Raw genomic sequence first — 14,430 nt, 5'->3', positions numbered from 1 at the left:
CCTTTTCCCAGCTTCTCTTTCAAATAATTTGCCACACTTAAGGTTAACTTTGACATTTTTTTTACAGCCTTTGTTTGCTTACAAGAGAGAGATAAATCACTTTTAAAATTAAACAGTCTCCAATGCAAAGGGAAAAACCACTGTGCTTGAGAATGAATTCCTTTTCTGCTAAATATACTCTTTCACAGGAAATTACCAGAATTAGCCAAAAGTCTAGAGTAAGCTAAGCTAATTACTATAGGCACAAAATTGACCTTTACTTATAAACTGGTCAAAACACACAGTTACCCCATTATTTGTTAGACAGCAATAGCAAAATAAGTTCTACCACATAGCAAAACATTCTTGCAAGCACCAATTCAAGTGTAAATGTACTGGTATGTCTCTTGTTTTCAAAATCATCAAAAAATAAAACAAAATATACAGAGCAATTGCAAATTATAATCAAGTCAACAACTTGAACCGGCATTATCAGTTTCAAAAAGCTAAATAGAGGGAAAACTAAAAATAGTGCCATTGTAACCCTAAGAATGATACACAAAGAGCGAGGGGGAATAAGAGAGCAAAACACATGCAATATTTTCACTTAGAGCTCAATAAATACGTTGTTATTTTTTTTACGCTGTCTTTTGCCTCATTTTAGCGAAGTATCCCCAAACATTCTAGTGTCACTTCTCCTCTTTGCAGGAAAGCACAGAGGGAGAGAAGACGCCTCTTTAGGGAAAATTAGGATAATACAATGTGTGACTTAACTTACGGGACATTTATTTCTAATAGCAAAAAGTCCTCCAAAGTCAGAAATAAATTATGTCTCAAAATAGAGTTTTCAATGAACAGTTACAAAAGAACTGTATCCAGATACCTAAGAAATATGTAATGTGTTATCTGTAGTCAATTTTTTTAGATATGGGAGGATAAATATTTGCAATGTTACGATACAGAATTCACAGAATCAAAGTAGCCCAGGCTTCCTAGAAAAGTCAGTAAGTGCCACCACACCACTGTCCGCTATCGGAAAGTGCTTCCTGCTACCTTGCATGTCACGTGCTTCTATGAACCTATTTCTACAAGTCACAGTGTTCGCCTTTGGCTGGCAGTTGTTCCAAAGCCTTTCTTCACATCTGCAATAAACTTAACTATATCACCACCCTTCAAATGATTCACATATACCAAAATCAACTTACATTTCAACATATAAAATAATCTCTCGGGTTTGTAAAACAAAAGCAGAATTCCCAAATCAAAGAGCAAGTAGTTTTGTTTGTTTGTTTATTTTCAAAAAAACCCAAAAAATGTGTTTAAGTAAATTGGTAATTTGAGTTGATTTGCCGTCTGGAAAATTATCTCAACACTCTACGCGGTACCCATTTCAATATACTGGGGTTTAGACTGCTTGTCCCTGGGGGAGTAATCACAGGATCTTTTTCGTTTGTCTTGTACTTTGCCCAGCACAGCACAGTGTCCAGGTGAGTGTTTAGTAAATATTATTTAGTGATGACAAGAAGGGAGGGGAGGGAGTAAAAAAAGAGTACACTAAAAAGTCCTTTACTGGTATTTCTTCTGTAAACAGGAACAGACCAATCATCTCCAAATTCAAAAGCACCTACACGCCTACATTTTCCAAAACTGACACTGTATAATCCATCACATTTGCCTTTACTGGTTTCAAATGTTTCATCTAGAGCTACAGACAAAAGAAACAGGTAATGGTTCAAAGAGCTCCAACAAGCTAAAACCAAGTGGTAAAATACTGCCAAATTAGAGTAATTCAGGAAAACAAATAACTGTCCCAATTATGGTGAACTGGCCCGCACACCGTTAAACACTTGGTGGAAGGCAGCAGGTGCACACTGAACACTCAGTTGTTTAGCATGAGTTTCCAGTTTCTCATAAAACTGACAGCACTCAGAGAAATGTGGCTGCCAGGTCTGAATTTTAATACGATTATTTAAATGCTATGCATCAAGTTTGCAGGCCTGTTTGTTTTTAAATAAGCAGACACTCCGAATACTTTAAGTAGTATGCAGCGAAAATGATAAGAACTTGCCTCCCTTATTATTCAAGGATATGGACACTTTACACGAATCCAAATCAAGAATATCAAACAAATAGGAAAGCTTGCATGATGCTTTAGCTCTTGACAACTAAAGAATGACCCCAGTCCATGCTTCTGACACTGTGGCTAGTTATTAAAATGAGGGTCATTTTAAGACTAATAAAAAATGGTTTTGCTTCCACTTCTGCATTTACAGATAGAATCCTTCAGGGGCTGAAGTCAGTCAAGCTTATTCACTTCTGCTGCAACTTCAGGATGCAAGCTCCAGCCAACTGGCGAATTGTTTTTTAGGTCACCACTTAAGAGGGACCCTCTGGGGGGTGGGTGCGATTATAGACTATGAAGCTTTGGTGTAGTACAATGAGTCCTGGAAACCCAGACTCTCTCCTTGAGAGTAGATTTTTTTTTTTTTTGCCAAACTCCACATCCAGGAGGAATTCTTTCTCGCCCGTTCAAAATATGTGTTTAGGGCTTTCCTGGTGGTGCAGTGGTTAAGAATCCGCCTGCCAAGGCAGGGTACACGGGTTCGAGCCCTGGTCCGGGAAGATCCCACATGCAACTAAGCCCGTGCTCCACAACTACTGAGCCTGCGCTCTAGAGCCCGTGAGCCACAACTACTGAGCCCACGTGCCACAACTACTGAAGCCCGTGCGCCTAGAGCCCGTGCTCCGCAACAAAAGAAGCCACCGCAGTGAGAAGCCCGCGCACCGCAACGAAGAGCAGCCCCCGCTCGCCGCAGCTAGAGAAAGCCCACGCACAGCAACAAAGACCTAACTCAGCCAAAAAAAAAGCAAAACAAAAAAACAAAACAAAAGATCCGTTCATTTGCGTTAGGAGTTTCCATTCCTAATGGCAGTTGAGGTAGGAAGATTCTAGAAAGCTGACACTGTCAACCATTTCTTTCCCACAGGCGGCTACACTTCAATAATTGCACATGGACTTAGTTATGTAGTTTTTATAAAGCCCTTTGAGAGTCAGTCATAAGAAATAACTGTACTGCTCTGCTAGCCATTCAGACCTCTGACTTCAGCCCAAGGAGTTATAAATACAACGTCCGTCCCTGGAAGCACTGCTCCAACCCGAACACCACTGCAGGACGGACAGCTTGTTATTCCAACTCTACTGTTGTACTACAAACCCACCCAAAGGGCAATATTTTAAGATACCCGCACACCCCCCTGCACTGCCCCCCACAAACCCCATCACAGCCACAGGCACCGCTCTGTCCTCTGCCCTAAAGGAGGCCACCCAAATCCGTTTCATCCGTCACAAATGACCTCTGGCCAACCAACCTGCCGGCCCATCCCTTCAAAAGGGTCCCTATGATGTACTGGACTGAAAGTGTTCAGACTCGGATAAAAGACACAATTATTACTGTAAAAATAAATGGCAGCTCTCTGTTTCCGATTTTGTTAGCATTACTTGTAAATGGAAATTTAAAAGAAGTGTAATTTTTCCCCTTATTATGTTCCCTGGCGGGTGGTTTCTTCCTTCTTCTCATCCTCTTCTTCATAAGGGCTGTTATTGCTACAACTTGGTTTAATAAAATTACAACTTTGGGGGAAATGAAAAATTGCACTGGCTAAAAAGTGTTGGAGGCTATAAACCCATGGACTTCAATTAATTTCAAGTGTGGGATCCGTTTAAGGCCAACCAGCAGAAATTCTGTTCTGTCCATGTAAAAATGAGGTTTCACCACATTTACTTTTTATAACCTATATAAAAGTCAAGTAAAAGTAATGAATATCTAAAAGCCATCTCAGTGGACTGGCAAAGACTATCTGTATTCTTGAAACTCATCCTACATATTTCTCTCTGTGCAACAAGGATTCCATGCCTGATCAAAGTTAAAATGTCAAACCACTGAGAAAACAGCCCAATTTCCAATCCATTTCACTGCCTAGAAATGGACCTCCTTCCAAGCCACTTTTGCATGGAAAAGCACTGGCAAAAGAAAGAAAAACTAAGAGATCATGTGGTTATAATTATTACCAGGCAAGGAATATTTCTGCAGCTCAGTGGTAAAGTAAAACTCTGCTGCTCTCTGTTCCCAGTAGTGTCCATCGCAAAACAACTGCCTCATTAAATCTCTGCAGTAAGATTAATATGCCGTAGCTGCACTACATTTATAACCTGGTACTCTATAAAAAGCACATTTAATGGTAAGAGCCAGAGCCTAGATACAAAGTATTACTATAAAAACTTCTGGAAGTGAGTATGCAGTCCAGACCCTCTGTCCTTCTTGCTGGAGATATAAATGAGGCTTTTCCTGGTTGACTCTAAGCGTGAGGCTCTACCTTACAATCCAGTACATTTTTATAAGAGTGGCAGAAACACAGGGTTCTGAGGATGATGTAAATATGAACGCAAGAAGACTGCTTAACAACTAAGATTGGCAAGAGATGAATGAACCCAAAATAGTCAAACACAAACACAAACTTAAAACTGGACCATTTCCTTATAGTTTGTTCTCTGGTCATAGCCAGCTTTTCACCAAATTAAACAACCATGGCATGAATTACTCAATCTTAAAGCAACCCACATAGTGCCAGTAAGTTCAAAAATAACAGCTAAAATATGCATACTGCCTTAAAAAAAGAACATGTGATGACCATGACCTCCTGGAACTTAATTACCTAAAACTATAAAAAAAAAATAGATGTTCAAGAAAAAGTGGCCTCAACACTACATTGCTAGTGGACTGGTAAAAATATGTTTTCGTTATTTTGGAAAGCTGCCTAAGTTTTTTCTTCCAAGGATATCTTCTGAAAATAAAAAGAGTACTATAACCCAGGTCTTATTTTGAGGAACCCTACAGTGAATAAGTAAACAAATAATTTAAACAAATGCATTCCACACTCAAATGTCCCCAGATCGCTACAAATGATGCACCTCAAGTTAACAATAATCTTGTGCAAATAATAATGAATTGTCTGATTTTTTTTTAACGTCTTTATTGGAGTATAATTGCTTTACACTGTTGTGTTAGTTTCTGCTGTATAACAAAGTGAATCAGCTATACATATACATATATCCCCATATCCCCTCCCTCTTGCGTCTCCCTCCCACCCTCCCTTTCCCACCCCTCTAGGTGGTCACAAAGCACGGAGCTGATCTCCCTGTGCTATGCAGCTGCTTCCCACTAGCTATCTGTTTTACATTTGGTAGTGTATATATGTCCATGCCACTCTCTCACTTCGTCCCAGCTTACCCTTCCCCCTCGCCATGTCCTCAAGTCCATTCTCTATAAAAATAAACGAAATTGAGTTATTTGTAGTGAGGTGGATGGACCCAGAGACTGTCAAACAGAGTGAAGTAAGTCAGAAAGAGAAAAACAAATACGGTATGCTAACACATATATATGGAATCTAAAAAAAACAAAAAATGGTTCTGAAGAACCTAGGGGCAGCACAGGAATAAAGACGCAGACCTAGAGAATGATGTTTTTAAAGCTCACATGTGGTCACAACAACTGGCCTTCTAGGGTTTACTGACATCTTTAGAAGTCCCACACCTAAAAAGAAAACCAGATACTACTCCTATTTAGAGCAAACCATGTCTGACAGCACTCCTCCCCTCCAAGTATGTTCAAATCCCATCAACTGGTGTATCTTGATAACTTTCTAAGAACAGAGGAAAAGTGACCTTCGGGATACCAAGAGTTAACAAGGAGCCTCCCTCCTTTTCAAAAACCAAAGGGTGGGATCATTATTTTGCGCTTTCTGGGCTCTACATATGCATTCTCACTGGAAATCCCATAAGATGAAAACAGATTCAGGGAAAATAAATCGTCCACTGTTTATAAAATCGCCAGCAGGCTCTAATGAAGGAAGGCGCCATCTGGCCCACACCTACCTGCTACTCTGCTACCTCACTTTTTTCTACTCTCAAGAAAAGGTAAACAAACAAAAGGAAACAAAAACAAAAGCAATCAGTGAGGTGGCCAAGGATGAGCATTCCTGGAACTTTGGCTTCAGGACAGGGACGGCCCTCCCAGGCTGAGACCTGGCTGATGGCAACAGGTCCAAAGAGCTCAAGTGGTCAAGGATAAAAACGTGCTCTTTCTACTTTTCCTGCAATGTTTATTTTCTAACCACTCTATTCTGTGAAAGTTATTAAATTGTTTTACAGAAAAAAAGGAAAAAACAAAACAAAAACCAAAAAACCTTTTCATGTACTGTTCTCTCCTTTGTCTCTAAAATCTTCTCAGACAAAAAGAATTATCTCTATGTTAAACAAAATCACACAGTTGAAGTTTAGAATTTCTGTGGTTTTGCTTGATTGTTCTACAGGTCTATCATGATCCTTGAAGACCAAAGAGAAATATCACAGATGCACTATTATGAAGGAGCACATGCCAAACATGAATTTATTACCACTCTTCTTTCTACAATGAAATTCCTTGTAGGAGGATGTTGAGTGGGAGGAAATTAGCCTGGGAGAGGTTAAAACACACACACACACAAAACAAAAAATATACATGCACATTTTGGAACCAAATAAAACGTTTCTTGGCTTCCAATCAGAATCTTACTCAAATTTCCGTCCTCTTCTTCATCCCTCTTTACCTTTAACATGAAATTTAGAAGAAAGCCATCTTAGCACTCCAACTTTCATACAGAGTATTTATAAACAGATCCCTGCCTTAGTCATTTAACCTTCAATTTGAGTGACTGTGGTTGCCTTGTCACACCTTCAGTAAACAAACATTTTCTGAGCACCCACACAGCAATAGGCATTTGGCTAAGGCCCTCGAGATGCGAAGTCTAAGACCTGGTCCTTGTCCCAAGGAGCTTGCAATCTGCTGTAGAGCTTCCCAACCAGCGGGTCAAAAGCGGGTTCAGGTGTTCAAGGATATTGATCCTTTCCACCCTCGAAGTGGCCACGTACAGCTTGAGATAACTGGAAACTCAGGCCAGTTGCCTCTCCATTTATCCAAGTGTTTCCTTCAAAACGTATCATTTTTCTGCGTGTGCCATGACATGAGAAGGGCTGGCAAGCACTGGGGAAGGGGGAGAGAGAGATGAGTAAACCAATGACTACAGAAGGAGGGATAACTGCTCGGATGGAGGAGCCCACAGACTTTTAAAAGCCCACAGGCTTTTTTTTTTTTTAATAAATTTATTTATTTTTATTTTTATTTATTTTTGGCTGCATTGGGTCTTTGTTGCTGTGCACGGGCTTTCTCTAGTTGCAGCGAGCAGGGACTACTCTTCGTTGCGATGCATGGGCTTCTCATTGTGGTGGCTTCTCTTGTTGTGGAGCACAGGCTCTAGGCGCACGGGCTTCAGTAGTTGTATCATGCGGGCTCAGTAGTTGTGGCTCGCAGGCTCTAGAGCACAGGCTCAGTAGTTGTGGCACACGGGCTTAGTTGCTCCGCAGCATGTGAGATCTTCCTGGACCATGGCTTGAACCCGTGTCCCCTGCCTTGGCAGGCGGACTCTTAACCACTGTGCCACCAGGGAAGCCCAGCCCACAGGCTTTTAAATCAGATGGTGCAGGGCAGGAAAATGTTACCCAAAGAGTAGCAAAATTGGGCTAAGTTTTAAAGAATGGGTAGCACTGAGGGCAAGTAGAAGATGGCTCTCCAAAAAGAGGAAACATATGTAAAGGCAGAGATGCAAAACATGATGCTTTCCAGGAAGTGCAAGCTCTTCTGTGCTACTCAAATGAAGGGCTCTGGATAGAGAGGAAAGAAAGGGGAGCAGTGGCAGGGACAAGGCTAGAAAAGTGGGCAGATCACGAAGGAACTACTGTGAACTAAATGTTCAAATGTTAACCTTGGCGCTATGAGAAATCATTGAAGGATTTTAAGGAGAGCGACTGATCGCATTTACATTTTAGAGAGATGCCCCACTGGTGATTAAGAAGACGGTCTGGAAAGAGACCAGACCTGGAAGCAGGGAGACCAGTATGGAGGGTCTGACATAATGCAGGGAAGAAGTCCAAGAGAGCAAGCTAAATCAATAGCAGAAAGGAGGTCACGGGAGGCATCCCAGAAACAGGATTCAGAGGACTTAGGACTGACTGTGACCCTAAGAAAATGGGGAGCTGTCTCAGTGACAGCCAGGCGTCGGACATGGTGGAGCCGGTCCTAGAGATGAACTTGCTATCTCGGCTTTAAAATAGGTGTATCAACCAAGGCTAATGACTTGCTTTCTTCACTATCTTCACACTCAGATTTTGCCTTTTATCCACAATCCCAATAAAGCCAAAGCTGGAGACAGACTGGACAGAAATATCACAATCACACCAGCTAACTTTTTAATCTAGTGCGAGAGATTTGCAAAGGCCCCGGTGACACTTCCTGGGACTTAAGAGGTTTTTGGTGAGATTCCTTTTACTTTCGTCTTATTTCAAACACACACAAAGCCAAGGAAACATAAATGCAAAATTTGACTAAGAACAAAAACAGATACTGATTCTAATAGCTCTCTTTTATTCCATCTTTTAGGGGAAAAAAATTAACCCTTAGTTTAAGTTAACATGATTCCACATGTAGTTCATGATCCTTTTTGAAAGACAAAGTAATCACACTAGACCGCTACTGTCAATAATATAAAGCCAAATGAAAACATTAGAACATTCACATTAAAAGGCTTAGCCTTCATGTGGAAGAAAATTGTGCGAGAAACCACAAAAAATGATAACAAGTCAACAGGGCAAATATGAGATGGAAACACTAAAATGGGGACACAAACTCAAAATTATCTAACCTAATAGAAAAAGAAAAAAATTACCCTGCAAAGGTTTTGTTTTGCTTTTCCCCTAGATGAAGGGTTTCCAGGGAACTCTCCAATGTCTTTTTATTGTTGTTTTTGTTTTGTTTTGTGAGGCTTCTTGGCATACACCTTTCTACTCGCCAGATTTGAGACTCTTGATTCTTCCAGTTACCCTGATGCCTTCATGCTCAGCGTCGCTGGCTCACTGAGAAGGGGCTGTTGGTAACATCTGAGTATAGTCCCTAACTCCCTACAAAAACAAACAAACAAACAAAACCAACTTCTACATCCCTATGCTCAATATTAAGCCAAGCCTCATGGACCCTTTCTTCCATTTTATATCAGAAAAAATATTACATAAAAATATTTTTAATATCCAGATATACAGGTCTAATTTGCTACAGCCAAGTGATTTTAAAACTGCTAACGGGCTTCCCTGGTGGCGCAGTGGTTAAGAATCTGCCTGCTAATGCAGGGGACACGGGTTCGAGCCCTGGTCTGGGAAGATCCCACATGCCGCGGAGCAACTGGGCCCGTGGGCCACAACTACTGAGCCTGCGCGTCTGGAGCCTCTGCTCCGCAACAAGAGAGGCCACGATAGTGAGAGGCCCGCGCACCGCGATGAAGAGCGGCCCCCGCTTGCCGCAACTAGAGAAAGCCCTAGCACAGAAACGAAGACCCAACATAGCAATCAATCAATCAATAAATAAATCTTTAAAAAAAAAAAAAAAAAAAACTGCTAACAATCCACTCTGAAGGAAAACAAATTATTTTTAAAAGATCTATGCATAGTTTTTAGCACATAATGACCAGGTACCTTGAAAAATGCTTCTTAGGGCAACTACAACAATAAAGGAAACACGTTTTGAAACTAGGATTCAGGCATTTGGATATCTGGAGAAAAGTCTAGTTATTTCTTCTTTAAATGTAACCAACAAGCCTCAGGTATAGTAGCACAGCAAGGAAGCATTACTCCATCCCAGCCAAAGAAAATCTGGGAAGAAAAGCTTTATATTCCAGGCGTCATACTTTCTGATACTTCTACCAACTGTTCTTATGACTTCAGCTATTTTAGATTAACACCAATCCAATTGTAACAATATTTCTTAATTGGACACAAAGTTACCTATGTCAACAATTACTGAAACACTAGCTTAGGGAGAAAGTTTTGTTTTGAACAAGAAATATCCGTTTGCTGCAATGTAACAATGCTCATCTTTAAATTTCGAGATGATAAACTCCAATCTCATTCACAAAAATCATTCAAATATTACCACTCCATTCTCTTTATTAGTGACTTTGTTTTTGCTTTTGTTTTAATTTGGGAAGTTCCTCTTCTGAATTGCAATGATATATTTGAAAGATGGGACAACTGGTCTTGCCTAAAGGTTGTGAATTAAACACAAGATCTGGATGGAGCATTATTATCCCACTAAATGGAATCATATAGCTCAGGAACATGAAAAACTTTGCTTATTTTTTTCCTTTTTCCCATTCCGAAGCTCCAACTGGTTCTCAAACAAACTGGGGATCAAACTGTCACTAAAATAAAGTAGAAAATAATTTTAAAACAACATTTTTTTAAGATTTTTTTTCTTTCCTTTCGAGCTGGCACACAAGTAAGTGTACAGCCCACATTTCTAAGAAATGATCCCATTCAGGAAGATAAGAAAGTAGTTTCTAAACAACTTATTTGGTAACATGATGGCTCAGCGAAAAAGAAAGAAGGAAAGAGAAAAATCCTATAAAATAAGGTACATGTTTGTATAATGAAAGATCAGAACAAAAAGTGAGGCTGTGATTTATGACTTATGAGCTATTACAAAATACAAGAAAATTCATGTATAATTGGAAAAAATTCATTTTGTTCTCCTCTAGTTGGGCTAATAAATTTTAAAATATAGGCAACCCTAAATGTCTAAGGTTCCTTCAGCCTGATAAACAAAACAAGAAAGCCCACATAACCAAAAATAAACTATAAAAATAGATCATTATTGATTAGTACCATTTCTGAAACACTTTCCTTAAGGAATTTGAAACAAAGGGAATAAAAGAGCATCATTTTTTAACTTTTTAACTGCACTTTTCATTTCCTAAAACATAAGAACTGCTTATGTTTCCATGAGTTTAATGTTTTTCTTTAGTTCTAATGCAATATCTCCAAAAACCAGATTTTAATAAGGCACCTTTTTCCTACAGAATGACAACCTTGCCAAACGTGCATTCCATCTGCATGTATCTGCAGACAAGTAATAAAGACACCAGTGCCATTAGCATAATCAATACACAATTTACAGAGCTACCCAGATAGAACTGAAAGTGAACGTGTATGCCATTATCTTAGTAACTATAAATTAATAGTCGTTTGTGGAAATATATTCCCACTTACGTTGTTTCAATCCTGAATTGTCAAGATAATGAGCACAGATATAGATATAGATAGTATATATTACACATAAACGTTTTAAATGATGATTTATTATCAGATAATCCCCAAATATGCGTAAAGTAAAATCAACTAAATCAATCACACATAAGGCAGAATGGCTGATAAATAACCATATTTAACCATTTTGGTTTTTTACCATGTGCTTTAATAAGCAGAAAATATATATATAAATATACACATATATATAACATTCAGAAACATAATTTTCACTGGAGAAGGAACATGTTCTCAGATGGTGAGCCAGGAGATCTCACCCTATTTTCTTAAAAGAATAATAAGGACACTAATCTGGTCAATTCTACTACTTGCTGCTTGCAAGTTTTAAAAATCCAACCCTTTTGAAAGTTTGTATTTAGCCAACACTATAAAAAAAAAAAAAAAAGTATGTGCTATCTCTGAGCTCTCATCTCTAAGACATCAGAATTGGCGTCATTTCTTCAGGAATGGTGACGGGTCATGCCCGATTCCCTCCACAGATGGCATCGATGTCCCACCAGTTCTCGGGACAGCCCACATCCAACACGTGTGTCCATCTTGTCACAACAACAAAGCAAATTTGCATGGAAAAGTGGCATATTTCAAATGAAAGAAAGCAGACATTGCTTCAGGATGGTTACCTGCCACTGGGAAATATGAATTGGTTTTTCACCCTAGCTTCTCCACACAGTGTATTTAAAACAGCCAACGTGACATTACCAGGAACTGTTCAGCCCAAAGCCAGCTGCATTGCTCCAATGTTGCAGGCACAGTCATCGGTCACTTCTCCTATCACTCAAACTGGTGGAGGGCTCGACCTAAGCAAATCTCCTGACCTTTCAGTGACAGCAACCAGAACACCTTTGAAAGTCCACTCAACCTCTATAAGGAAATATTTCTGCTGAGAGCTCACCAGCAGTGGGAAAACTCTCCTGGGTCCCTCACTCCAGCACCGCACCCCACCCTGACCTTCTCTAAAATACCTCCCAGATCAGCTTTCTGAGGCACGCGATTCTTTTATCTGAAGCCAAAGCCTTTAATCACACAATTAGGGATTTGTCAGGTTTCCACTGCTTTCAATTCTCTCTCAGGTGTAACTGACTAATATCATATATTTTTTTTCTTGTAGAAGTAACTTTTGGGGGTTGGGGGTGGAATAGTATAGGGAACTGAGACCAAAATGCTTAAAGCAAAAAGGCACACAAGAGGGGGGAATGCGGTGGCCAGAGGATTCATTATTTCCACCTCTTGATTTGGCTTAAGATTGGCCTTGGCTTCTTCTATTAGAAAATTCTGAGACTCAAGCCTGCCTATTTTCAAGTCAGGAAATCTACATTCTTTTTCTGCTTCAGCTGTGCTAATGGGATGAGATCTGTGTCTGTGCCTCAGTTTCCTCATCTATAAAACTGACACAATGATAACTGACAAGATTCACTTAAGATCAAATGAAATAGATACACAGTGTCTTTAGAAACATTAAAGAGGTGCCCGAATACAAAGTATTTGCCATCAAGAGTGAACTCACCTCTCCTCCAGCTCCATTACGCGCCCCCCTTCATTGTAGAGAATGGTTACTAAAAGTTGTATATAAAAACTTGCACCATTCCTCTCAGGCTTTCTCCAGGAGGGGGAATCGTTTCTGCTCTACACAAAGAGACAAGGCAGTCACAGACTGTGCCGCGCACGCCTCAGGACTTTGCAGAAGAGGGAAAGAGGAAGAGGAAGAACTGTGTCTGCTTCCTCAGCTTCCCCGTGAACTTCACCCATAATCAAAAGCTGCTACTACTTACAAACTTTCTAAGAGGCTGCTGAGATACCTGTTAGGCATCTTACATGTGTTACCTAATACAACAGCCCTGTGAAATAGATTCTTACCATTTTATTGGTAAGAAAACTGAGGCTTAGTAGGTTTCATAACATGCAGGATTCAAAACCAGGTTATCAGGCATGGTATCCCTCAGGTCAACTCACTGGGACACACTGATAGGGGACAAAAGCCTGAGACCCTGACAGCTAACACTAGACTAAGGAAGGTGACTCTCACAGGGCAGGAGGTCTAGGATTCTGGCTTTTGTTGAGAGGCTGAGAAGGATGGGGAAAGTCACTTTACCTTCTACAGCCTAGAATGTGTACAGCCGTGAGAGGCAATTCCCAGAATCAGAAATCAAGAGACTGAGACTCTTCCCTGTTCTATCACAAAGTCCTGGTGTGACCTGGGATGGGGCACAGAAGCTCTTCCGGTCTTGGAGACGTCAGGGTAGATGGGTGCTCCAGCACCCTTGCCCCGCTCGGGCCACTGCACTTTCCTGGCCTCTCACCTCTTCTCTAACAAGACATCCAGCCCCAGCCAGGGCCGACCTGTTAGGAAACTGAAAGGCCACCCCAGCCCTTTCTAAAGCGTCTTCTAGGATATCTATTTCAAATTATCTCAAAGTGGAATTTCCTTTGTCACTTACTATCATTTAAGGATATTCCACTCATTAAAAGTGGCCTCGCACAATCCTCTTGACTCTCTCCACCCCGATTTTCAATTACTATTTCTTTCACTTCATTTAGCATTAAGATTGAAGGAAAAAGTATAAATGGATATTTGAAAGTCATCTGATTGGATGTGTTAAGGTTTTAGGCTTTGTCCATATAGAAAGACAACTTTATGACAGTTATAATTTAGTTAAAATAAAAAGACATGGTAGTGTCTGCCCAGAGTATCAGACAAATGAGTGCTGAGGTCAACCAGCGGGCAACAGCACAGGCTGGGTTTCTAAAGCCCAAAGGGACAGTCGGAGCCCAGCAATCTGGGAGTGGGGACCGGGTGATTTCATGAACTAAACACAGAGAGGACTGGTGACTACATGAGCAAGGGAAGGCAAGGGGAAATAAAAATAAAGCAAACTGAACAGTTAGGACTTACTGCAGAAGGGAATGAAGAAGAAATGAAGAGCAGAGAAAATTCAGACAATCTGCCCCAAAATAAGGTTTCACATAAAATTAAAGCAGCGGCGAGACACAGCCAGGCACGGACTGGTAGGTCACAGCCAGTCAGCAAGACACATTCCATCTTTACACCCTCTCCTCATACCACTTCTAGACAACACAGAATTCCTCTCTGAAGCCTAGAAGAAAATGCTTCTAGATCAATTTACTGATGGGTATGGTGATGTAGAAAATCATCCCCTTGTTCGGCTAATTCCTCTGTAAACTCAAGCCCAGATTTACCTTTTTAATTT

General features: G+C 40.4%; 1 protein-coding gene across 7 annotated transcripts in view; it reads right to left on the bottom strand.

The window, feature by feature from the left end:
• Positions 1 to 14,430, bottom strand: part of ZNF521 (zinc finger protein 521) — a 283,477-nt gene that overhangs the window by 252,573 nt on the left and 16,474 nt on the right. The window lies entirely within an intron of this gene.

The sequence above is a fragment of the Balaenoptera acutorostrata genome, chromosome 13 (assembly GCF_949987535.1).
Source record: "Balaenoptera acutorostrata chromosome 13, mBalAcu1.1, whole genome shotgun sequence".
Taxonomy (NCBI): domain Eukaryota; kingdom Metazoa; phylum Chordata; class Mammalia; order Artiodactyla; family Balaenopteridae; genus Balaenoptera; species Balaenoptera acutorostrata.
The sequence above is the reverse complement of the archived record's forward strand: the minus strand, read 5'-3'. Positions and strand labels throughout refer to the sequence as shown.